The sequence below is a fragment of the Halichondria panicea genome, chromosome 7 (assembly GCF_963675165.1).
Source record: "Halichondria panicea chromosome 7, odHalPani1.1, whole genome shotgun sequence".
Classification (NCBI taxonomy): domain Eukaryota; kingdom Metazoa; phylum Porifera; class Demospongiae; order Suberitida; family Halichondriidae; genus Halichondria; species Halichondria panicea.
This window is the reverse complement of record NC_087383.1, coordinates 2,980,723-3,006,221: the sequence shown is the minus strand read 5'-3', so window position 1 is coordinate 3,006,221 and position 25,499 is coordinate 2,980,723. Positions and strand designations below refer to the sequence as shown.

At 41.9% G+C, this 25,499-nt stretch overlaps 1 protein-coding gene, 2 long non-coding RNA genes and 1 pseudogene across 3 annotated transcripts in view; 3 read left to right on the top strand and 1 right to left on the bottom strand.

Moving 5' to 3' along the window:
- Positions 1–25,499, top strand: part of LOC135339225 (uncharacterized) — a 96,545-nt gene that overhangs the window by 18,105 nt on the left and 52,941 nt on the right. The window lies entirely within an intron of this gene.
- LOC135339148 (NACHT, LRR and PYD domains-containing protein 12-like) overlaps positions 1–25,499 on the bottom strand; it is a 102,496-nt gene that overhangs the window by 68,766 nt on the left and 8,231 nt on the right. The gene's annotated exons all lie outside the window — the stretch shown is intronic.
- Positions 113–5,745, top strand: LOC135338907 (protein EFR3 homolog A-like; annotated as a pseudogene).
- LOC135339231 (uncharacterized) lies at positions 12,191–13,243 on the top strand. Its single transcript, XR_010395941.1, has 2 exons — positions 12,191–12,740; positions 12,934–13,243. It is a non-coding gene; the product is annotated as an uncharacterized LOC135339231 (long non-coding RNA).

Below are 25,499 nucleotides of genomic sequence, written 5' to 3'. Positions count from 1 at the left end.
TTAAATCTCAGGCAGTCCATTTCTCTTCCTCTCTTTGTTAGTGTCCCTGAATACTGTCTCGATACAGAATATTAATTAGGTGGTCGGGTATCACCAATAGTGTCAGTTAGCACAGGGAAAATATTTAAATTTCCTGCTACAGTGCTGCTACAGTGCAGCCCATAAAATCTGCACATTTCCTGAAAAATGGCAGGTGTCCTGCAAGTGTCCTGCAACGTACTTACAAAGGATAGTGCAACGTTTCCTGTATAGTTTCCGTTACTATTCCTGAAGAAGTTCAGAACATGTGTAAGATTCATACAGGAAAGTCTACAGGAAATTTTGTACTATCCTGAAAGTATAGGAAATTTAGATATTTTTCCTGTGTAGATGTCTGGCAAGCGTCTTCATTCCATCTTCTGTTCCATCATAAATGTGCAGTGTTTCAATCTTGTTGATCAGTCCAGTTGATAGCTCCTCGATACTCTGATCAGTCAGTTTACAGTTACTCAAGTCCAATCTTCTCAGAGTCTTATTGGCTGCAAGTCCAGCAGCAATGTGACGACAGTTAGTCAATGTGTTTACCAGACAAATTAAGACATTCGAGGGAATTGTTTGTATTCAGAAGTTGATAGAGGGCAGCTCCATTGACAGCTCCAGCTTTTCAAGATAATCATCAGTGTTATCGAAACATGCTGCTAACTCGGGTAGATCTGGTTCTTGTATTGCTGTATTGAGCTGCTCATCAGTCAGTTTCATTTCTGTCTTCAGATCGTCAATTGTGAGCTCTGAAATAGATAGCAAGCACACAAGGTTAGCAATCACCAATGAGGGTTTTATGCTTTAGCAATCATTGGGTTTATCCTTTATAGGAAACATTACAGTCTTTATACCTTGGTTCTGCTCTTTAGTGGCCATTCCAGCAAATAAATCTGTGCCTTGCAGCTAGCTCTCTCAGAAATATAACGGAATTTAATCAGAAGGATTAAATGTGGTTAACAGGTGACATAGAAGAAGGATTAAATGTGGTTAACAGGTGACATACAGATACCAATTGCAACACAGATACCAATTACAACACGGTACTGGCATGCGCAAGGAACACGTGGTCAGGCAGTCAGTGAAAGAACAAAAAAACTTCTCTTCTGGGTCTATCCTCAAGATTTCTCTTGCTGATCTATCCTGTAATTCTCTATAAGAAGATAACCACTACCTCCTCGAGCACATCCTCAACTGGAACACCGCCAATCAGTTCCACCAACCCGACGACAACTCCGACAACTCTCAACACCATGATTGCCAATTCTGTCCAGGCAGCCCTCGGCGCGGTGTTACCACCGCAATGGACCAGCGGATTCAGGCAGCAGTCCAACAACACCACCCCACAGCCGGCCCCTCATCAGTCTCACCATCAGTCCCACCCTCGATCCCAACCATCTCTGCTTCCGGTTCGGGTACGTCCCACCTCAGGCCCTGTTGTCAGCACCGGAACGGCAGGTATGTCAAGTACCTCACTAGTACATGTTCCCCTCGTATCCACTAGTGCCCCCCCGTACTCAAAACCCGCATGAGCCTCCCCACATTACCGACCATACCAAGCATTATTCTGTTACTTTGACCAGAAGTCTCATATACGGTCAATGTAGGCCAGAATGCCATCCCCATTCCCGACAAACTATCTAAAAAATCGGAAAAAGGGGAATTTATCGAACTAGCTGAGTTCTTACCCGACTCGTTCGGGGGTACCTCAAACGATACGGGTGAGAAACCCAGAAGAAAGCGCAGGGTTGCCAACATATTACATAAAAACCTCTGCTCTACGTTTTACAAATAAATGCTAGGTCTGCAATCAGTCAAGACACAGACTAACTATGGCGACGTGCTTCTGCTGCCCCAAACCTCGCTACAAACGGCTGGTTGATGGGCTCTTCCCAGAGGACCCTCAAACACCCACACCTGTGTCTGCTAATATAGACAAGCTGCTCTTTTTTGCTCAAACCTCCCCTGACCATCTGGACAATATTGGAGAGTACCTCGCTCTGAGACTGCGTCGGAGCCTGCAAAGAGAGAGAAACGGGTTAGACGACTATTTCAGAGACATACCTGTACAGTATACAATGTCGACATGTCATGTATAGCTAGGGAAATTTATCGACCTTCCCCGTACCTCCGGAACAGAAACTTATTTGGCTGGGAACTTTAAGTGTTATATCTATGATACAACTATAGTATCCAATGGCTTTCTCACAAACGTGGTACAAAATACCATTTTCATGCCTCTCCCTCCCCCCAGGCATGTGAGTGGCTCTGCAAGTGACGGAGAAGCTGCTGTCAGCCTGTGACTCACGAAAGCTCCAGTTGATTGTCCAGTTGATTGTGGATAGCTACCTGGATATACTGCATAATATGCTGGAAACTAGCAACACAGAACTGCATGTCATGGCCACAAATTTGGTTAGTAGGGAGTGGGTGTGTGGTGTGTGTGGGTGTGAGTAGAGTGTGTATGTGTGAGATTGCGGAGGGTGGACTGATTAGATTGCATGTACAGCATAATTAGCTTTTCATTTTGTTAATAGTGTATTGTGTATACAACACATTGACGACCTTTCCTCCACACACACAGTTTGTGAAGTTTGCCGAGCGAGAGGAAGGGAACACCCCCTACCACAGATAGTACGACTTCCTCATCCACCGCTTTGCCTCTCTTAGCCTCACCAAGAATGTGGACAACGCCGACAATATCACGAGTATGTGTACATTTACTGTTTTGAAATGAGTTTGAGTGGCCACAGGTCGAAGTGTTAGGTGTCATATTTTAACTGTACTGCCCTTAGGGTGCTCTGCCACATGCATAACTTGTGATCACATTGCTTTCATCACCAACTCCACCCCTCCCCACTACACCTCACACAGGACGCAGATGGCTGGGTTGCAAGGGCTGAGGGGAGTGATAAAGAAGATTGTTTGGCAAGACAACCTCCAGATGAACATTTGGGACCTAGATCACATGAACAAGATAGTGCCGCCCTTCCTCTTCAATATGCACAGTCAGTGTCGTCCAGTCAAGGTATACTGTCTAGGAAAGTCACTACAATTTGCTTCAGTTCTACTCCTGGAGCACTGGCTAATACACATACTTCAATGAGTAAATGTTGATAGCCTCAGTTTGTATCAAACTTACCTATTGATGGCCTTAGATAATTATACAGTGTGTGCCAATAGTAACCTCCCTCCCTCCCTCCCACTCTGACAGAGAGTCTGGTGAGATCCAGCCTGTTGTGGAGGAGGGGGACAGTCTGGGAGGGTACTCTCAGGATAGTCTCACTGAGCTCATCACTTTTGCCGGACTCTCTCACATCGATAGTGTCCTCAAGCCAATACTGCAGTAAGTCAGTCAATGCCTCGTGTGTGTCGGTGCTACTTGTAGGCAAGGTGGTTTCCCTAATGTATATGTATACAGTGTACATGCGTAGGATTACAACACTGTACTTGTAGGCAAGGTGGTTTCCCTAATAGGTGTAACTTAAATGGAACTGCATTCAGCAGGAGTTCATTAGGATTCTTAATGAACTCCTGATGTTAGTAAAGTGCTATGACCTATTGTGCAATGTTGTACGTCTCAGCAGGTCTAATACCATGACAACCATTGTCTCATTTCCTGTGTACATAGTAACACTCCATTGCTCCCCTTGTAGACACTTTGACCTAAACAAACTATGGATATCGGACAAGGAATTCACAGCTGGTGTGTACGTCATTGTCGTGGAAGCCATGCAGGTACACATATATACATGTACTGGTGGCCAAGTGCTCTCACCATACCGTATAGCGGGTAAGTTTCGTGGGGTAAAAATTCGTTTAACTCGAGAAACTGTGGTTTTCGTGAGTAAAAATTTTGTTTAGTCTCGTGGCTGCACGACATTCCTACGTTCTGATAAAGCCAGTTAAAATTTCGTGGAGGTCAGCCTGCCTACGAAAATAACGAATATTTTACCCCACGAAAATTAGCCGCTATACGGTAGTGTATAGTGCATCATGCTGATAAAAATACTTGTAGTCATACGATCGACTGTAAATTCTGACTTGACTGTCCATAACGGACTGTCAACAGTATTTCGTTGCTTTTTGCTTTGTTCTGTTGTGTAACATTGATAGCTTTCAGGTCCAACATACTCCTTGTTTGTTCTTGATCAATTGTTCCCTCCAGTGTAGACATGTATCCCCACGAAGACAGTACCTACATGTGTATTGTACTTTCCACTCACATGTACCCCCTCAGTGTACAGTATCTATCATGTACCCCCCACAGCCCCTCAGTGTACAGTATCTGTCATGTACCCCCCACAGCCCCCCAGTGTACAGTATCTATCATGTACTCCCCACAGCCCCCCAGGGTACATTATCCACTGTACATGTACCCCCACAGCCCCCCAGGGTACATTATCCAATGCACATGCCCACACCCACACCCCCCCCCCCCGTGTATAGTATCTATCATGTACCCCCACAGCCCCCCAGTGTACATTATCCACTGTACATGTACCCCCACAGAGACAGGATCGGTACAAGGCCGTCCAGTCGCTGGTGGACCACCTGGATGCCAAGGTGAAGGAGTCCTGGGAGACCAAACAGGGGATCCTCGGCACACTCTCTAAGTGTGTTGCCGTGGCAGCAGATAGCTCTCTAGGTGAGTCTCCATGGTAAAGTACTTGTATGGTTTCAACACTATTTTTGGGCCATTTTCTAAAGAAGGCTGTACGCATTTATTCTTCGTACTTAGATGCTTTCATAGCTGTTATTAAAGCTTCTGCTGACTGTACAATCATGTATGTTTTGACACTGGCTTAATCTCTATAATTATGCCTCGGTGCGCATACAGTAGTGTGTTTGTGTGTCTGTGTGTGTGTAGACTGCTACAGCTGCTCAAGGATGAATCAAGTGCAAGTAAGAGTTTCTAGTCATGTTTTCTTGGGATTTCAATTTGTGGATTTGCAAAATAATGCTTCGTTCTCGAGTTATGCCTAGTTTTGCTTACTTGGAATGCCATTGCAGCCTTTTCAGAAGAGTCCGTACCAAAACTTGTTCACCGAGTGTTGCTACTCTACTTAGTAGTTAGCTCTGCACTAGAACGCTAGCTATAGCTGCAAGAGTGAGAAGAGAGCTGCAAAGCTCTGCTGGCTTGCAGCCATTCATTTTCTACTTGAACTTTTGGCATTGATCGCTTTTAACAACAATCACGGTCGGTCATTACCCACTCTTTGAGTTTCCCTGTAATTCTGGATTCTGCATGTAGCAAAATTAAAAATGTTCATCATGATCAATGTGTGTATAAAAGCTAGCTTTATGTTATGTAGCTTTGGCACCTCTACCGAGGCATCAGCACCCGTGGTGCTTTCATTATACGTAGTGTGGTTTAATTCCACGCTTTAAATCTGCATACATGTATTTACATTACTTAGCTTGTGTCCACTCATGCAGGTCCGTCTGTACTGGATATAATTATTTCGTACACTGGTCCGCCACCTCCGTATTTCCATAGAAACCGTTTCAGAAGGCCCCTCCGACCTCACGTCCTCTCTAACCTTTCAGCAATCCATCACTATCACTGTGGGGGAGTTTGCAGGAGTCCTTCCCGACTATCATAAGCCAGATATACTGGAGCTCATCAACTCTTATGTACCCGTGGCCTCAAGGGGTCTTGATAGCAGAGCCACCACTGGACTGTCTGTACATCCTCTGGCATCTCAGGACACTCAAAACAGGTGAGAATGATATTATAAAGCTTTTGCTTCATTTAGCTATTTGTGTACATGTATGTGTTTAGTTTCCTGTCATAAACACTGTTTGTACATGTACGTGTTCTCTGATTCTGGTGCCTTCGTGAATCCTGTTTATAGCAGTAACCTTTGAGTAGACTATGATATTATGTTATACTTATTGTCCATACATCATAATTTATGGCAGTAAACCTCCGAGGACGAGGGTGAAGCTCCGAGGACGAGGGCGAAGCTCCGAGGCCAAGGATGGTTTACGTTTGCCATAAATTCGAATATAGTGGACAGTAAGTGTTATATACCCACTTGAATGAAAAGTACTTGTTACCTAAGCTACCTTACCTTGGATACAACTAGCTAACAGTCTCAAAAACTATTGAGGCAAAAAGGTTGTGCGTATAGCTTTTAGCCAGTGCTAAGCTTCTAGCTCTACGCACTAACTTGTCAATGTCCAAGCAGTGAGCCCCACCCATCTGTCCTGCCTTTGTCAACAAGTGTCTAGCTTCTTTTTGGCTGTGTAGATCTAGTATAAAATCAGTGCGCCCTCAAGGCAAGGGAGTTTATGAGGAATGTGCTCCAGGCTAGGGCTGGGGTTTATGGTAGTTAAACCCCAGCCAGTTGCTTTGATACAGACCCCAAGTGGGGAATATTATAGAGGATGATCTGCTTATAATTATGTGACCGTGCACAATAGACTGCGTGCATTACTAAGTGTTTAAGCTTCCATAATTGTATTCTCTCCTTTATTATGCAGCCCCATGTTGACTACCTCCCTGCTCAAGTGTTTGAGGGCGGTGGCTGACACTTGTCACGCATCAGTGCTGGAGACCGCGTTCCCAGGGCAACTGTTTGCCTCCCTCGTCCAATTGCTCCTCATACGAGAACCCAGCACACAGTTGGATGTGGCCCTACTCTGGCATCGTCTCGTAGATCACCATGCCAACAAGGACAAGATTCCTCTCAACACGTGCGTATGTGTGCGTGCGTGCGTACCTTGCTATGTTCAGTGTGCATTTGAGGCATACTAGACTTTATTTGTCAGTTATACAGGTCCATATGAGCTTTTGTCTTAGCTTTCACTACATGTATTTATACAATCATGTGCAGTGCATACAGCTACATGTATGTGTATTTATACCCTCCTCTTGTGCAGTGATTGGGTGAGTCTGGAGGCTGTAGGGCTCTCACTGGGTTTGGTTTTGAAAAGATTCCTCTCTAAAACAGTCAACTCTCTCTTCACCAATCTCCTGGAACTGGCCAAAGCTCTCTGCACTAGCCCTGCTAACACACTATGCTTTCTACCAACTCGTATTTCTCCTGACACTGGAATTCTCTTATCAAGGGCTCTCAGATATACTGGTCTTCCTACACCAGCTGCAAGAGCTTGCTGTGAAGGAGAAAGGCCTTGAGGCACATCACAGAGTGGTGCTACATGCTACAGTGGCGGGTGTGCTGCATCTAGCGTCCAAGATTAGTCGAAACGAGGTACTCAAGACGACACACATCGATGGAGTGATTGCTAAGAGAAGGGAGACAGCTCCAAAGGCTATAGTGGGACATTCTTCTAGAGGGGTGAGTGTGTGTGTATGGGGGGGGCAGTCTTCTAAAGGGTGAGCAGGGTGTCATCAAGGGCGTATACAGAGAAGAGGGCATGCAACTCGCCCTATTCTCAGAATCATCCGACTTCGTATTGAGCTATTTTTAGAACTGCCCACAAAAACGCCCACGCGTAACCTTTGACCGCACAAGGTAAATCAAAGTCTTTTTTATATCTGTATAAGCTAGCTCGATTGCAGCATAGTAAAACTAGTTCTCAGCAGCAGTATGGCTCGTACTAGCAGTGTCAAAGGCAAAGGCAAACCATCCAACAGTTGCAACTCCAAGAAGATGAAACCTAGGTACAATAAACCTGTCTTCCTGAGTCTCTGGTACTTCTTAACAATGCGCCCAGCACTTAACTTCCCGCTCGTAGGGGTTGTCTTGGACCTGGCTGGACTAGGACTGGTCATGACACTTCTCTAAAATAATACGATATCCCCCTCTAGCTCCAATCCTCCCCCTAAAATTTACATTTAGGTACTAGTCGGAGTTCATAGCTGGAAATTTTACATACTAACAGCAAGAGTTCATGATAAAGGTCTATTATGAACTCTCTTGCTAACAGTTGACCTTTTTTTTTAGCAAAATTTTTTAGTCACTTTTCTTATTACTCTCTCTATTTCAAAATCCTATATGACACCCTGGTGAGTATGGGGCAGTCTTGCACATGTGTGGGGGACGGTAGTGATGATGCCCATGCATGATAATACACAGCACTGACTACATGTGTGGGTGTTCATCTAGATACATATTCAAATGACTTGAGGTGCAGAGTGTTGCTACACTACTTAAGCAAACCAAGTAAGAGAATTAATGTACGTCAGCAAAAGTATTGTAAAAGAATAGAGCATTTGTTCGGGAGAAGTGGAGATGTCGAGCCAAAATAGCAAAGGCATGGTCCTCATCCTATGCTGAATCCGTAAAACAGTGCTACAGATACTCTTTGAAAATCTAGGCACTTACTTAGGAGAAGTTCAAGCAAAGATACACATACATTTGTACATAATTATGAAGCTTGTGGGTATATCATAATCATGATCAGCTTTGTTTTGTGGTTTAGTGGTGTGAGTACTCACTTCAACATTCAACTTTGAATGATTCAACCTACTGTATGGTCCCACTATGTACGTGCACTGCCTATATATGGTCCCACTATGTACATGCACTGTTTATGGTCCCACTATGTACATGCACTGTTTATGGTCCCACTATGTACATGCTTATGGTCCCACTATGTACACGCACTGCCTATGGTCCCACTATGTACACGCACTGCCTATGGTCCCACTATGTACATGCTTATGGTCCCACTATGTACATGCTTATGGTCCCACTATGTACGTGCACTGCCTATGGTCCCACTATGTACGTGCACTGCCTATGGTCCCACTATGTACGTACACTGCCTATGGTCCCACTATGTACATGCACTGCCTATGGTCCCACTATGTACATGCACTGCCTATGGTCCCACTATGTACGTGCACTGCCTATGGTCCCACTATGTACATGCACTGCCTATGGTCCCACTTTGTACGTGCACTGCCTATGGTCCCACTATGTACATGCATTGCTTATGGTCCCACTATGTACGTGCACTGCCTATGGTCCCACTTTGTACGTGCACTGCCTATGGTCCCACTTTGTACGTGCACTGCTTATGGTCCCACTATGTACGTGCACTGCCTATGGTCCCACTATGTACGTGCACTGCTTATGGCCCCACTATGTACATGCACTGCTTATGGTCCCACTATGTACATGCACTGCTTATGGCCCCACTATGTACGTGCACTGCCTATGGTCCCACTATGTACGTGCACTGCCTATGGTCCCACTATGTACGTACACTGCCTATGGTCCCCACTATGTACGTGCACTGCCTATGGTCCCACTATGTACGTGCACTCCCTATGGTCCCTATGGTCCCACTATATACATGCACTGCCTATGGCCCCACTATGTACGTGCACTGCCTATGGTCCCACTATGTACATGCACTGCTTATGGTCCCACTATGTACATGCACTGCCTATGGTCCCACTATGTACATGCACTGCCTATGGTCCCACTATGTACGTGCACTGCCTATGGTCCCACTATGTACATGCACTGCCTATGGTCCCACTTTGTACGTGCACTGCCTATGGTCCCACTTTGTACGTGCACTGCTTATGGTCCCACTATGTACGTGCACTGCCTATGGTCCCACTATGTACGTGCACTGCTTATGGCCCCACTATGTACATGCACTGCTTATGGTCCCACTATGTACATGCACTGCTTATGGCCCCACTATGTACGTGCACTGCCTATGGTCCCACTATGTACGTGCACTGCCTATGGTCCCACTATGTACGTACACTGCCTATGGTCCCCACTATGTACGTGCACTGCCTATGGTCCCACTATGTACGTGCACTCCCTATGGTCCCTATGGTCCCACTATATACATGCACTGCCTATGGCCCCACTATGTACGTGCACTGCCTATGGTCCCACTATGTACAGTAGCCCTCATATAAAAGTTCCCGTTGCGTTTCAGTTGCACGTAACGTTCCCGTTTTTACGGAGTCAGAAAACGCTAACTAAACGGTAGCGTATTATTCATAAACGCACCGTAATTACCTACACCGTTCTAGGAGAAAAAACGGGTGGAATTTGCTGAGTTAGCAATAATAATTTTTATTTATTCTGTATGTACTAAGCAAGCTACAAATGTAAACTTCTCTAGTGTAATCCAGGGGCATACAAATAGCACTGGGAATACTGCAGAACTTACATGCAAGGCTGGAAGAAGATGAGAAAGTTGGTAGTAGCAAGTCAACCGGATCTCTCAGTCTGGAATCTTAGATACAGCTACATTATATTATGATCTGATTGTACTATTACTTTTGTTGAACACTTCATTATAAATTATACACTATCGTATACAATGTCCTGTATCATTAAAACATCATGTCAAATGAAGAATAACAAATTCATGTACAGTGCTATAAATATAAATATAAATGTTCAAACTAAATGTCTGTAATTATTCTAACTAGATCTAGCTCGCCTTGACCTTGCTTCTTAGGGATTCTGTACTTGCTCCGTAGCTGTTTGTGAAGGATGAGGATTCTTTGTTTAGTAGAACAGTTCACCAGCTTGATTTCTTGGAACACTAGCCAGCTAGCTACGGAGCAAATCATGCAGCTACACGTGCGAACGTTATTTCAGAATTAAAACGGTTATTTCCGTACCGTATTAAATTTTAATGAGCTGGCTTCCGTTTTCATTCCGTTTCTACGCGAACCGTTGTACGCAAATTGAACGGTACGGAACGGGAACTTTTATATGAGGGCTACTGTACATGCACTGCTTATGGTCCCACTATGTACACGCACTGCCTATGGTCCCACTATGTACATGCACTGTTTGATGTCCTTTGCAGTACTTCGTACTAACAGTTTCTTCAGCCTTCACACTGCTTTCCATACATTCAGTGAACGGTTAGTATCTACATGTATATCATATCTGCTGGTATATGCAAGCTAGTCCCCGCCCATTCTCCATTTCAGATCCTCACCATAATTTGTATGTGAGTTTCCATATATACCACCAAGAGTAGATCGTGAGAGCATTTACTATAATATTAATACCACCTTATAGCGGGTAATTTTTGAGGGTCTCGCAGATTAGCCATTTTTGTAACCCTCAAAAAGTACCCATTTAACATACAAGTGCTAGAAGCCATCATTGCTTAGGACCACATGTTGTTTGCATAGCAACATTGTATGGTATTTTGTTGTTTTGTGGTAATGCAGTCAGCAAACAGCTGTACCACTACCACATGGTGGTTGTATTACCTGTGTGTGTGTGTGTACATGATCGACCACCATGCAATTTGAGTTTGCATGCAGCAAAAATGCAAAAATATTCATCATGATAATGTGTGTAGCTTTATGTTATGTAGCTTTGCACCTCCACCGAGGCATCAGCACCCGCGGTGCTTTCATTAATACATGTACCTGCAATTATATAACTACTGTACCACTACCACGATGTTGTGATGGTTGTATCTGTATACCTGTGTGTGTACATGACCACCATGCAATCTATTACCCAGTCTGCTGTGCAAGAGAGACTTGTGATGGAGGAAGAGCTCAAGAAGGCACTGGATCGCTGTAAGGAGTTGGAGCAGAGCAGTGTGCCGATGGGGTAGATATTTGAGTGCTACGAACAACAGGTGATAAAAGTGGTACAGTATACCTGTACAGATTATGGCCTACATTATGCACTGCATCTATGTACATTAAATTAGTACTGGACTGACTAGATATTATTTGTTGGTGAAAAACGCCAAATCAGTATCGTTAACTTTCCATGATTATTGTCTGGTTATATCTGTTGATTTAAGAGTTTATCGTGTTTTTCCTGTTCCTTTGCACAGTTTGAGGCTGAGAGTGCTGCCCTGTCAGTAATGAACCCGTACACTCGGACGCCTTCAAGAAGTTTAGGTATAAGAAATATGATAACCAAAACTGAATTTGTAGTCAAATAGTTGAAAGTGTGTATATACGAATGATGGTCATGTGATGATGCCATGTGTGTTTCTACCTTCTACTAAAGTATCGTATGATCTAAATTGCACATTAACTATTTGGTTGCCATGCAGAGGGTATGAATATTATACATACACTCATTGTACCCCCCACAGAGAGTTCTTGCGAGCATCGACAGTGGACCCCCTGGACAGAAGGCTGGGTATCAACAAGTACTCTGACGTGACCAAGCCAATCATCCATACATCAGCGTCCATGGAGATATGCTCCACCCACTCTGTGAGTCTCCGTATACTTGAGTGAGAGTATAGCCGTTATACTAGCATACTTCTATTAAACAACATGATAATCATCACATGTGCCATTAATTGCTCTGGTACGTACTTTGTCCACTGTTTGACTGAAGCTCAGACTCTACTACTAATCTAGACTTTAACAATTCCTCCAGTGTGAGGCTATTAACTTATTTTTATGCCCCAATCTTCATGCAGGGGCGTAGCAAGCAACTTTAAAGTGGTCAGGCCAACTAACAATTAAAGGTCAACTGTTTTTCTACTATTGGAACTTTGCATACAGTGGTGAATTTTTTACCTAGGAAAAGGTCATCACTTTTCCTCACCAAAACAGCATGCGCATTTCACTTACAATATTTACGACCATTACCTACCCAGCTGCTAAAGTGGTTAGGCCAAAACCTGACCAGCCTGACCGCTTGCTACGACCTTGATGCAACGTTATGCTATAATTATGTGAACATTATTTCTTACTCGCCCAGGTTCAGGTTCGGAAGTGTTGTGTTTGAGATCACGTCAGGCAGATAGAGAAGGTGGAGCTGGTCCTCCAGGTGAGGGTGTGTGTACAGGTAGATGGTAGGTACGTAAAGTGTTCAAGAAGTTTACTGCCTCGTGTCAGGTATAGTGTTGGTATGCTTGTACGGTGTATGTAAGTACATGTATTCATTTGTCTTACAAATAAATGCATTCTTTGTCTTATACACCAGTTGAAGTGTTTCACTGCCCTCTGTTCTCCCCACACAGGACCTCCTTCAGCTGCAATATGAGGGCCTGGCAATCATGAAGATGTTTGGGAGGGCCAAAGTGAATGTTAATCTGCTCATCTTCCTCATGAACTTTTAAAATCCTCAGAGTGTTAAATTGGATTTCATTAACAAATTGCATGTATTCATTGACAATTGCATGTGAGCATTCTTCAATTATTTATATCATCTGCATGTACTATTGACACGTTGCAATTGATTAATTAACGACCTAATGTTCTAACATACTATGTACTTCGCTACTTTTCTCTAAATTGTCATTGAATGATATAATAGTCCTATTCGTTTAAGAGCCTGGAATTTTGATTGCTATTTGAATTGTGCTGAGCTGGCCCACCCTTTTACATTGTAAAATCAATGTGTTTTTGCTATGGTGTATGGTGGGCCGTTTGTTTCAAAATTCAAAATTAATGTTATATTTTCATTCAGATTACAATACATTCATTCAAGATGCATATACAGTATTCATTCAAGGTCAGTGGATCTTTGGATCAATTTAAATTTGTTTTGGGCAGAATTTCAAATCGATAGAAATTTATATATTTTTTGATTTTGAATATTTTGAAACTGCAAGAGTACATGCAAATGAGTGCATTCTACTTTTAATTTCTTGAGGAAGAATTGGTCCTGAGTTTCGTGCAGAAAAAGCATTTTCAATTTTTGACCATCACTAGCGCTTATAGCATCCACAGGGTTTGCTTAAAATGACCTTTGTACTCTTGAGAAGCCATGCTCCAATGCAATGCTAAATATAGCCAGAATATAACCTTGCCAACTGCTAGCCTTGATATCCCAATCACTTCCTCGAGGCTAGCCAACTGCACGACTCTGCTATGTATAATATAATAATGTACTTCCTTAACTGTACATAATTAATATTATTAAACATTTCAATGTTGAAGGATCAATTAAATTATGATATTATTGTGTGTGTGTGTGTGCAATCGAACAACTGTATGATTATATGTATAGTACCGTCTGTATGCTGGGAACACTCATCTATTGGCCATGGTACTTGGAACACCTATACAGACAGGGGTGTAATTGTCATTGTCAATCAGGGTGGGATACAACTGTTAACATAACCTGTACGCATACAAGCTAGGTGCACATAATACTGATTTTATAACAGACTTTATATCCCGTTGCTAATTTTCAATTTTTGACCATCACTAGCGCTTATAGCATCCACAGGGTTTGCTTAAAATGACCTTTGTACTCTTGAGAAGCCATGCTCCAATGCAATGCTAAATATAGCCAGAATATAACCTTGCCAACTGCTAGCCTTGATATCCCAATCACTTCCTCGAGGCTAGCCAACTGCACGACTCTGCTATGTATAATATAATAATGTACTTCCTTAACTGTACATAATTAATATTATTAAACATTTCAATGTTGAAGGATCAATTAAATTATGATATTATTGTGTGTGTGTGTGTGTGTGCAATCGAACAACTGTATGATTATATGTATAGTACCGTCTGTATGCTGGGAACACTCATCTATTGGCCATGGTACTTGGAACACCTATACAGACAGGGGTGTAATTGTCATTGTCAATCAGGGTGGGATACAACTGTTAACATAACCTGTACGCATACAAGCTAGGTGCACATAATACTGATTTTATAACAGACTTTATATCCCGTTGCTATGTTGTTGCCAAGTGCAATATGAAGCATATTGCACTGCTGAAAAGTCATATTGCACTGCTGAAAAGTCATATTGCACTGACCACAAAACGCCCCTCTGGCATAATTAAATTAAATATTTTATCATGAGAAATAACAAGTATCAAAGTAAGTCCAGCCATGCAGGAATGTTCAGCACTGCTGGAGTTTCTTCTTTACAAGCATGCAGGTTTTTAAATCGTCCCAGGCTCATTTTGTGAAGATTCTGTGTTCCTAGACCTAGTCCTCCACTTTGATGCACGGTCAATTCTGGCTTCACCATATAGCACTAGAAGCGGCTCTTTTTGCAGGGGGCTTGAGCTGTTTTGCAGCAGTGTAGAGGCGAACTTCTTTGGCTTGGTTGTGATGCCGAGGATAGTGGAGGGGGCTGTTCGAGCAGCAGTTACACTGAGTAGTATAGTGGGGTGGGGCTGTTTCTTCGCAGCAGTAAATGGGGTGGGGCTGTTTCTTTCCAGCAGTAGCGAGCGGGGTGGGGCTGTTTTGCAGCACCAGAAGTGGGGTGGGGCTGTTTTGCAGTGGTTTCAGCGTTGGAACTCCAACAATTTTGTGTCAAGCCATTCGTCGGTCATGCCACATATACGCTGCATATACTGGCGTCTAGGAGGAGAGAGAAGAGATGGAGTCTAGAGCTGTCTTTGTCATCTTTTTGTGCAGTTTATATTGTGTTACTAAGACAGTGTTATGTTGCTATGCCCTCGGGATATAAACTAGTTATTACACGTGCACTCGGGATGCATGGAATATATTGCACTCAGCCCTCGGGGCTTACGCCCTTGTTTCAAAATTCAAATGTTACATTTTCATTCAAATCACAATACATTCATTCAAGATGTGCAATTTTCATTCAAGAGCATTCAAGATTATTCATTCAAGATTCAAGATTTTGATGGATGCATAAACATGCATAATTTCAGATGACTTTAGCCACACTTTGTGGTTTTATTGCATGGTGTAGTTGTTTTAATTAACAGGAAATGGGGTTCACAATAATCAACTCCCTCCCTCAGTAGTGGTAAGGTGATTCCCAAACCAGAAACATGACATTGATTGACGAAAATTAACAAGAGGTCAGGGGTTCGTTGCCGACCTTCGAGTTTTGAGCATTAAGCAAAGGACATCTTATAAATGTTGTGTTTTAATGACTGTATATGCATGCATGGCATGCATATCTTGAATAATTATTGTCGACTTGAATGCATTAAAATCTTGAATGACAATTGCATGGTCTTGAATGGTCAGTGGATCTTTGGATCAATTTAAATTTGTTTTGGGCAGAATTTCAAATCGATAGAAATTTATGTATTTTTTGATTTTGAATATTTTGAAACTGCAAGAGTACATGCAAATGAGTGCATTCTATTTTCAATTCTTGAGGAAGAACTGGTCCTGAGTTTCGTGCAGAAAAAAGCAGTTTCATATTTTGCACCCACAGGGGTTAGCTTATAATGACCTTTGTACTCTAAGAAGCTGTGCACTTTAGGCACAAGGGATGTATGGAATATATTGCACAAACGGCCCACCATATTTTGCAGCCTCTGCATTCTGCAATGCATGCGCTATTATTCTAAATAAAGGAAGTTTGTAAAATATTGAAGTAAGAGCTACACAATGGTTTTTGTCCCAGAGAGTGTTTGTCAACTATCAGTGAGCTAGCTGGTCTGGAAGATACCTACTATATACACAGTAAGTGCATGCAGTAGTAGTAGAATTGTGTAGAGATGTTCCACCATCTTTGAGCATTAGTTTGTCAACTGTCAGTGAGCTAGCTGGTCTTGAAGATACCTACTAGCTATATACACAGTAAGTGCAGTATAGTGCAGTGCAGTAGTAGTAGATCTAAGAGGTAAACTAATGCTCAAAGATGGTGAAACATCTCCTCTACACAATTCTGCAGATGACTACTATATGTATATAAGATGTTCCATCATTCTTGAGCATTAGACTACCTCTTAGATCTACTACTACTGCACTTACTGTGTGTAGACGTTGTTTGTTTCGAATGTTATAACCTACGAAAATGACCTGCTATATAGTATGTACTGAATATGGCTTAGGCCAGGCCAAATACACAATTTATACATGATGCCGATTGCGTCTACATTACTTTGACAATGGCCGTTTTTAATTTTGCCATGTAAAAGGTTGCATCTTTGGTACTGTATCAGTTAGTCAGGGTTTCATCTAGTAGGGGGGGGTGGTTCTTCCCCCCCCCAAATCTTGTAGAATAATGACATCATCACATTAGTATTAAATCAACTTTTTTTAAGTGCGCTTACGCACTCCCAAATCCCCCCCCAACTTGTTATCCTAGATGAAACCCTGTTAGTGTATTAGAGAGTACAAGAATGATTTGTCAGAACAATCTCATGTACCTCTTTGGTAAACATACACTAACTGTGTTGTACTGACTTTCATTGAATCACACTGTATCACACGTCACTCCCCTTGCAGCTGTACAATGAAGTACATAGCTGCGATAAAATCCTTCGATGTTGTGGATAGGCAATCAGCTGTCTACTGACCAGGTGTGTGTGGGCGGGGAATTGTGCGCTCAATAAGTGATAATCCTTATTAGTTGCTTAAAACCTGATACACAATTTCAGTCAATCAATTTTTCCATGCCCCACAGAGACGTAACCTATAGCTGTGCTCCATTTGCCTCGGCTGGAAAAAATGTGAGTCAATTAGTGACTTTCTATGACATTTATTCCCGGAACTGAATCATAATATGACTCTCACTGTTCCCCCCCCAGAGGGTTCTTCCTGTGGGCATCGACTGTGGACCCCCCGGACAGATAGCTGGGTATTGACGCGTACTCTGACGTGATCAAACAAATCATCTGCATCAGTGTCCATGGAGATATACCCCACCCATTCTGTAAGTCTCCACCTACGTACTGGAGAGTGCATAGCAGATACTAACATACTTGTGTTGTGTGCTTAGATCTTTAATACGGGCTGTCTATATACTAAATAGAATATAATTATGCTTTCAATTCCTGCGTACATTGGTGTGTCACGGTATTGATGTTAAGAGCTTCGTATGTCTCTTGTCATTGACAGTCTGCCCTAAGACCCCCAAGTTTTCAGTATTTGCAAGACAAGACAGGAAATACATACCTCAAGTATTTTAATGGTATTCATAAGGATGACATCACAAAAACATTGTTTTAATGAAATTCATAATTATATAATGAGATTCATAATGATCACCCTTACAACTCTGTCAGATTGTAGTGAAGGGTGATTTTTTCTGAATTTCCAAAGCTCATAACACAGACCATTTACTGAACTAGAACTTGTTACTAGGAGATAAATTAGTTCAATATGGAATGTATTGACTCAGCAAGTTTGAACTGGATTGAGATAGTGTGAACAGCTTGCGCAAACTCTCAAAGTTAGCTCATTCTGAATAATCTCTGTGGTTGGTGGAACTCATGGCTGCATATCTCCAGATGTGAATGGAACCAGAGACTGCCTAAAGGATCAACTAGTGCATCTGATGCATGTGCATGCTTAGCAGCAAGCTAGAAGGCTTGAAGTCATTCATGAAGTGTTCTATGCTATTGCCAAGTTGTGTATTTATTTCAAAGTTTGTGTAACTGCTTTGCAAACACCATTCATTTGTATGGCATTTACCTTGAATATGTTGTAATTTAGATCCTTTTCATTTGATCAACCAATTTTTAGCTTGCTACGTTGATGGTGAACAGCTTGCTCAAACTCTCGAACTTTCCGCAATCGTTTTCACAACTTAATGCCAGTTTGACCCAAATTCATATTTTAAAGTGTTTATCGTATGTTAAACTGTCTTCTTATTACATATTTCAACTTAGATAGCTCTAAAAACCTTTACTTTTATCAGAAACAAAGAAAAACTGTTCTCATTAATATATTCATGAGGCAACTTGTAGCACTTCCTGTCTTACAACATTTGGGGTCTTAGGGCAGACTGTGATGTACTATTCTGGGAATCCCTCTACTATGATCAAACAACATGATAATCATCGACATCTGCTCTTAATATTATTGCTCTTGTACGTACTTTGTCCAGATTCTACTACTAATCTATTTCAGTGTGAGGCTATTGACTTATTTTATGCCTCTATGTGTAACGTTGAGCGCTATGTTAACACTCCCCCAGGTTCAGAAATGTTGTGTTTAAGATGACGTCAGTGGATGTGAGCAAGTTTGAGGTGTCTGGTCGTTTCCCGGGCAGGCAGATAGAGAAGGTGGAGCTGATCTTCCAGGTGAGGGGAGCAATAAAGGGAGTACTAATATCATTTTGTGTTATGTAGAATACATGCATTCTTTGTCTTATACCAGTTGAAGTGTTTCACTGCCCTCTCTTCTCCCCACACAGGACCTCCTTCAGCTGCAATACGAGGGCCTGGCAATCATGAAGATGTTTAGAAGATGTTTGGGAGGGCTAAAGTGAACGTTAATTTGCTCATCTTCCTCATAATTATATGAACAAAAGGCATCAGAGCGTTAAATTGGATTTTCACTAGCAAATTGCTTTGTGTTCATTGACAATTTACTGTGCATGTGAGCATTTATCATTATTACCAGGAGAAGCCCTTGTTATGCCTCGAGGCGTAGCCGCACGAGGGCTACGGTAAAGCTGACTGTGTGCGTGTGCGTGTGTCTGTGTGTCTGTTATTGTTACCAAGGAGAAGCCTTTGTTATTGCTGTGCTATTAACAAGTTGTAATTAATTAACAACATTTGTTTTTATAGTGTCTAACATAATTATATATACTAGTATATAATACTTCACTACTTTTCTCTATGCATTTAAATTGTCATTGAATGCATTATGGCAGAATTAAAATCAATTGTCAAAACTGTATGAATAACAATCAATCTCAATTAATAATCAATCAATTAATTATAATTGTTGCCCCTATTTGGCATGCCAGTGTTGAATTCCTACAAGGGAGAAGATCTTCTATTGTTTTTGCTTCTCTAACGAGGGGATCTCTCAGTCTCACCAGGATTGCAATATCGAACTGTTGGAACAGTTTCCCCTTTGCCCACTCCTGACAGATGTGTAGAGCAAGGGTGCTCTTGCCAGAGCCGGGAGCTCCTTCAATCAACACAAAGTTTCGTGTATCCTCAATCTCAGGGAAAATGTTAGTTAAGTTAACCGGAGTTTTTTGAAGTAAAATATCGTCAATTTTCCCCGTAATTGTTAGCCTAACAAATTCATCGTCGATTCTTCCTCTCTGTATTTCCTCCTTCTGAATCATGGCTAGTTTGAAAATTGTCTTTGTTGGGACGGGAGGCCATTGTGTGGCTGATGTGGATACTTGCATTCTGTAGCGACTTTGTAGGTAGTCCCTGTACGAGGACAGCTTGTGGTTCAGCAGGACCCTCTCTCGGGAGGGAGGACACGAGGTGGTGGAGTCTGGGGAAACAAAACAATAGGTGAGTACCATTCCTGGTGATAGTTAATAGAGAATTGTATGTGTAACAATAGCAATTAAGTATAGACAGCAACATTCCTGCCAGAGTGCCATCTACATATGCTCTAGTCCTCACGTCAGTTTGCTCTCCAGGTGAGAGCTCCAATTTTTCAAGATAGCCTTTGTGAACATTGTCGAAACATGCTGCTAACTCGGGTAGATCTGGTTCCTTTATTACTGTATTGAGCTGCTCATCAGTCAGTTTCATTTCTGTCTTCAGATCGTCAATTGTGAGCTCTGAAAATAGATAGCAAGCACACAAGGTTAGCAATCACCAATGAGGGTTTTATGCTTTAGCAATCATTGGGTTTATCCCTTATAGGAAACATGACAGTCTTTATACCTTGGTTCTGCTCTTTAGTGGCCATTCCAGTAAATAAATCTGTGCCTTGCAGCTAGCTAGCTCTCTGAAATATATTATTGAGTGTTGTTGTTTTTGCATGACTTGCAAAAAAAGTGGGTGTATCTCAGATATCTAAGATTGAGATACACCCACTTTTTACATTCACCACCACACCCACCAAAGACATATTGTTTTCACCCACAGAGCTAGCTAGAGCTAGAGACAAAACCTGGCTCCATTGCTAAAGTATTACAACATTCTCCGAATGGAAAGATGGTGAGTCAATTTATTAGCCATAGATGATTGTCTGGTTCATCTCTTGGTTTATGTTACCTTGTAAGGTACGTCGTGGATCATGTTTTCTGTTCCTTTGCACAGTTTGAGGCTGAGAATGCTGCCTGTCAGTAATGAACCCGACGTATTCAAGTAAGAAATGTGATTACCGTAAGACCTTTAATTAAAGCAACACTTTTTAAAACTTATTGAAGCCAGAGATCGCTTCTTTTGGCATGTTGAAGACCTGGTGTCCATTATTTAGAGGGTCTCATCTAATTGGAGGTACATGTAACTCTACTCAGTCTACTTGCCTCGATTTCTATAGCCACTTAAAAACGTATTTTCCAGTGAGTTAGAATCTTTACTACTTTACTAGGGTGTGCCTACATTTACCTCCATTTAGGACGCGGCATTAAAAATTAATTGTCAACGCAGCTGTCGCTACTTTTAGAGGTCATAAATTTACCTAACCTCGAAGGTGTCCTCTCTGGTGAGTGGGTTGGGCAAGTGTGTACCTACAGCTGTGTACATGTAATTATTCTTAGCCAATTTTTTGAGAGGCCGCTAATAACAAGAGTCCCATAATAAGAGAGAGAGAGTATCCAACGTAGCATAAGATGTATTTGGAAAGTAGCGTAACTTCCTGCTTTGTAACTGATCAATTTAATTGATGACGTGTTTCAGACAGGGTGTCACGTTACTTTCCGAATATATCTGATGCAAGATAGCGATGCGTTCGATACTCTCTCTTTTTTACTATGAGCTCTTGACTTATTGTACTGCTCCCAGGGTACATGTATAATATGGATCAAGTATGTATGGTCGACTTTAACTGAGCACCCTTGTATTAGCCATAGTTATAAGCACTGCAATAATTATGTCCTTAGACAACGAACTTGCATGTCTGTTTCTGAGGTACCGTATATCTTCTAATTTATCGCCTCAGAAACTTCTAATTATCCCTGACACTCTTGCCTGCCAATTTTCGTTGTTCTAATACAACGGACACTCTTGTGCTTTAATATTACATTTGTCCGGACAATACCTTGAAAAGTTGAGTTACAGTCATAACCAGCCAGTAATACTTAGAGTGCTGCAGTTAGATAGCTTTGAGTATCTAGTTTTAGATAGCTATAATAGTGCAACTATTCAGTCGTACCCTGTTCTATTAAACTTAGCTCACTCGTATGCAGCTGCATGCTAATTATTCCCGGACACTTCGCATGCGCTATAAAAATCTGTTCCAATTATACCCGGACAATTTCCTGTCCAGAACATAATTATGCTGTACTTTATCTGGTAATCTGCTTATTCAGTGTCTTCTAACTTTATTGCATGAAACTCTTTTCTCAACCTCAACTTAAATCTTCTGTCACTTGCAGTTGCACCTCGAGGGGAAGCTCAGAGTTCTGGAGAATTGGACCAACAGCTGTGATAAGTCAGCGCTACCAAAGGTGAGCTCAATCACTTTAAGAATAAATGTATTTGAGCAGTATTGGTCGCCAGAGTTGAGAGAGCTAAGATCTATCTCACTAGGGAAAAGTAAAATTGTTTCATATATAGTTTTGATCGAGTTGGTAGAAGAAATCATATTTTCAGAAGGCCCTAACACCTTGTAGGCTTTAGCTGATATGAAGTTGTAGTAAGCCTCCCATTTCAGACACAAACAGTCCAATTAAGATCTTCTTATCAGAGAGTGCCTGTGACTCATCAATAGCAACTGAATGCCATGGCCTACCTTTGATGCTCACAACAAAAGCCCCTTGCTGGTACATTGCTAAGATGGTGGTGGGCATTTCAAGCAAATTAGCAATATGAGCGTGAGATTATTCTCTGATACGTTTGATGGTCAAACGCTGTGAAAATAGATGCATTTTCTTTATGCATGATGCAGCCAGTGTGTATGTGGAGGGTTGGGCAGGTTGTCTAGAGGAACTGAAGTTCATTTGTAGATTCGTTAAAATGTTGTACACCAAGTGGTGTGGTGTTTTATTGGTGAGCATTTTTAGTTAGTTATGTAGTACGAATAAAATAGTGCATGTATTTCGTGCTTGTGCACAGTTCAATTCCAGTGCCTTACAATTCTCATTCTCCTCACAGCAACTGTCCAGACAGAGGACCATGTGTCCGAGTCTCCTCTCACGTGACACTGCGTCTCACCAGCCCTGGTCTGAGGCCCCTCCCCCCACAACCTCCTCTCTCACTTTATCCTCACACTCAAATCCTCAACCAAGTCCGTATCTTTTTGCTCCAAGATCATGTGACGAGTCCTTCAAAGGTTCATGATGTTCCTGAATGAGCAGGAGGTGAGAGGAGGAATGGTCAATGTGCAATGTTGTTTGAGAGTAGATTTTACCAAATGCATATTTTGTTTTCATACCTCCTAGATTGGCAGTGAGAAGAAATCCAGTCCTCTAGACAGTATCAGAGGGCCTCCCTCGTTCCTATACCACCCACAGAGGTGAGAGATACACATGTGCAGTGTTTAGTGGCCTTAAATAGATCTACTACCGTATTTGCTAGGTATTACTTTTTTGCTAGTGAGCTGCATTTCAGAGCATTTAGCAATTGATCATGTATATACTGTATGATCTATGCTCTGAATAGCCGATCTGATGGTGTACTGTGTGATTACACGTACGTACTATCTCTTTATAATAGTTATTGCAACAACCCTGATAGCAGATGCCTATTTAATACCTAACCTACAGTCCAACTTTAAGCTGACCTTTATCTCAAAGTGGGAGAATACCGTTAAATTTTCAGTAGTTGACTGTACATGCACGTCACTATTGTATGTCGAGTATTCTCCACCTGGCAGCAACTTATTGATGTTCCCCTGTCAGGTTGAGGAGAAGAGTGAGACCATTCAATGTCTAGAGGATGACCTGCTGAGGGAGCTGGAGGAGAAGCTGCTCGAGAGGTCTCAAATCATGGACCCGGGTGTCATGGCTGAGCTGGTGAGAGAATTGGAACTGGCCAACAGCAAGGGCAGATGTGAGTTTAGCATGTACATGTTTGCACTCGGTAAATACTGTATAATTAATACATGTACAGTAGACTCTCGTTAATCCGGCCACCCTTGGGACAGTGCAACTTGGCCGGAATAGCGCGGTAGTTTGCATTTCAGAAAATAGCCGCGGCTTATAATCAACCTACCTCGAATATTAATGACTAATTTTGCGGTTTTGTCTCGAGGATAATAAATAAAGATAATGAATCATTTCCTCTCTATTACAATGTAATCCCACAGCTGTGTTTGCTCACAAAACGGTTTACCTTTTATAACTTTCATTGTAGTGTTCATGAGCATCCCGCTTCCTACCTCTCATTGTACACCCCAACCACTCCCCCCACACACAGTTTTTCTGCTAAACCACACCCAAAATGTATACGTATAAAATTACTAGTTTGGGGCAGCAAGTATACAGAATAGCGAGTTGGCCACATTTCAGGCCATACTTCAGAGAGTCGGAATAGCGAGAGTCTACTGTACCTTTATTATAACTACTGTACCACTACCACGATGCTATGATGGTTGTATCTGTATACCTGTGTGTGTGTACATGACCACCATGCAATCTATTACCCAGTCTGCTGTGCAAGAGAGACTTGTGATGAAGGAAGAGCTCAAGAAGGCACTGGATCGCTGTAAGGAGTTGAAGCAGAGCAGTGTGCCTGCAGTGGACGGGGTGGACATATTCGAGTGCTACAAAGTAACGAGAGAAGGAAGAGTACTTGAAACAGGTGATAAAGTGGTACAGTATACCATACCGTACGTATAGCGTCCTGGGTATAGTTTCCGTGGGCAAGCTAAACCTTGACGAATATTTATCACTCACGAAAACGTAGGCATGGTTGACCAGAACGCATGCAATGCAGTGAAGCAAAGGGAATTCTGTACGAGATAGTTGATGGGCCCGAATATTGATGCTGCTCTATAATAGCACAACAAGAACTCATTTGCATTATTATAGTCTAGCAAACTAAATTGTGTGTAAAAACGACTATAATGAGAAGTTCATTAGGAAGAGTATGCAACTCCCACTAACCGTAGTAAGCATTCTGTCTAACCTACATCACAACCACATAGCTGTTGTATAAACTGTTAAAATTAATCTGCGATGAATGGATGAATGGATGAATAAACATGAATGGATGAATAACCGTTAGTGATGATTAGATTAGTTAGATAGCTTTGAGTAGCTAGTTTTAGATAGCTAGTGCAACTGAATAATTGCACACTGTTCTATTAAACTTAGCTAGCTCGCATGCAGCTGCATGCGCTTGTTTTTTTTTGGGAGAGGGGGGGGGAGGTGGAACAACCTTACTTTGTTCATGCTCTGAATGGATGAATAAACGTTAGTGATGTCTTATTTCGCCCCATAATAACATTGCAATGCTGTGAATAACCCCACCTCCTGTCAACAGACTAGTGAATGCTATCAGTGGAGAGGGGGGTGGAACAACCTTACTTTGTTCATGCTATGACTGATGTTATGTACCTAATCTATACGCACTTTAATTATTCTTATACTTGGTTATAATTCTACTGGCTTTATGTGACATATTTTTCTACTTCACGCATGCAGGTGATGCTTAGAAGTCAAAGGCAGTATCTTACAATTGCAGTGAACCGAGTGCAGACTTGCTATGGTTAACTAACTATGTTTAAAAAAACCTTTCACTTTTATATCCTCATCGTTTGTTTAATACAATTTTAATACTGTATTGATGTATTGTTGTTTGTAATGTTTGAAATTAAT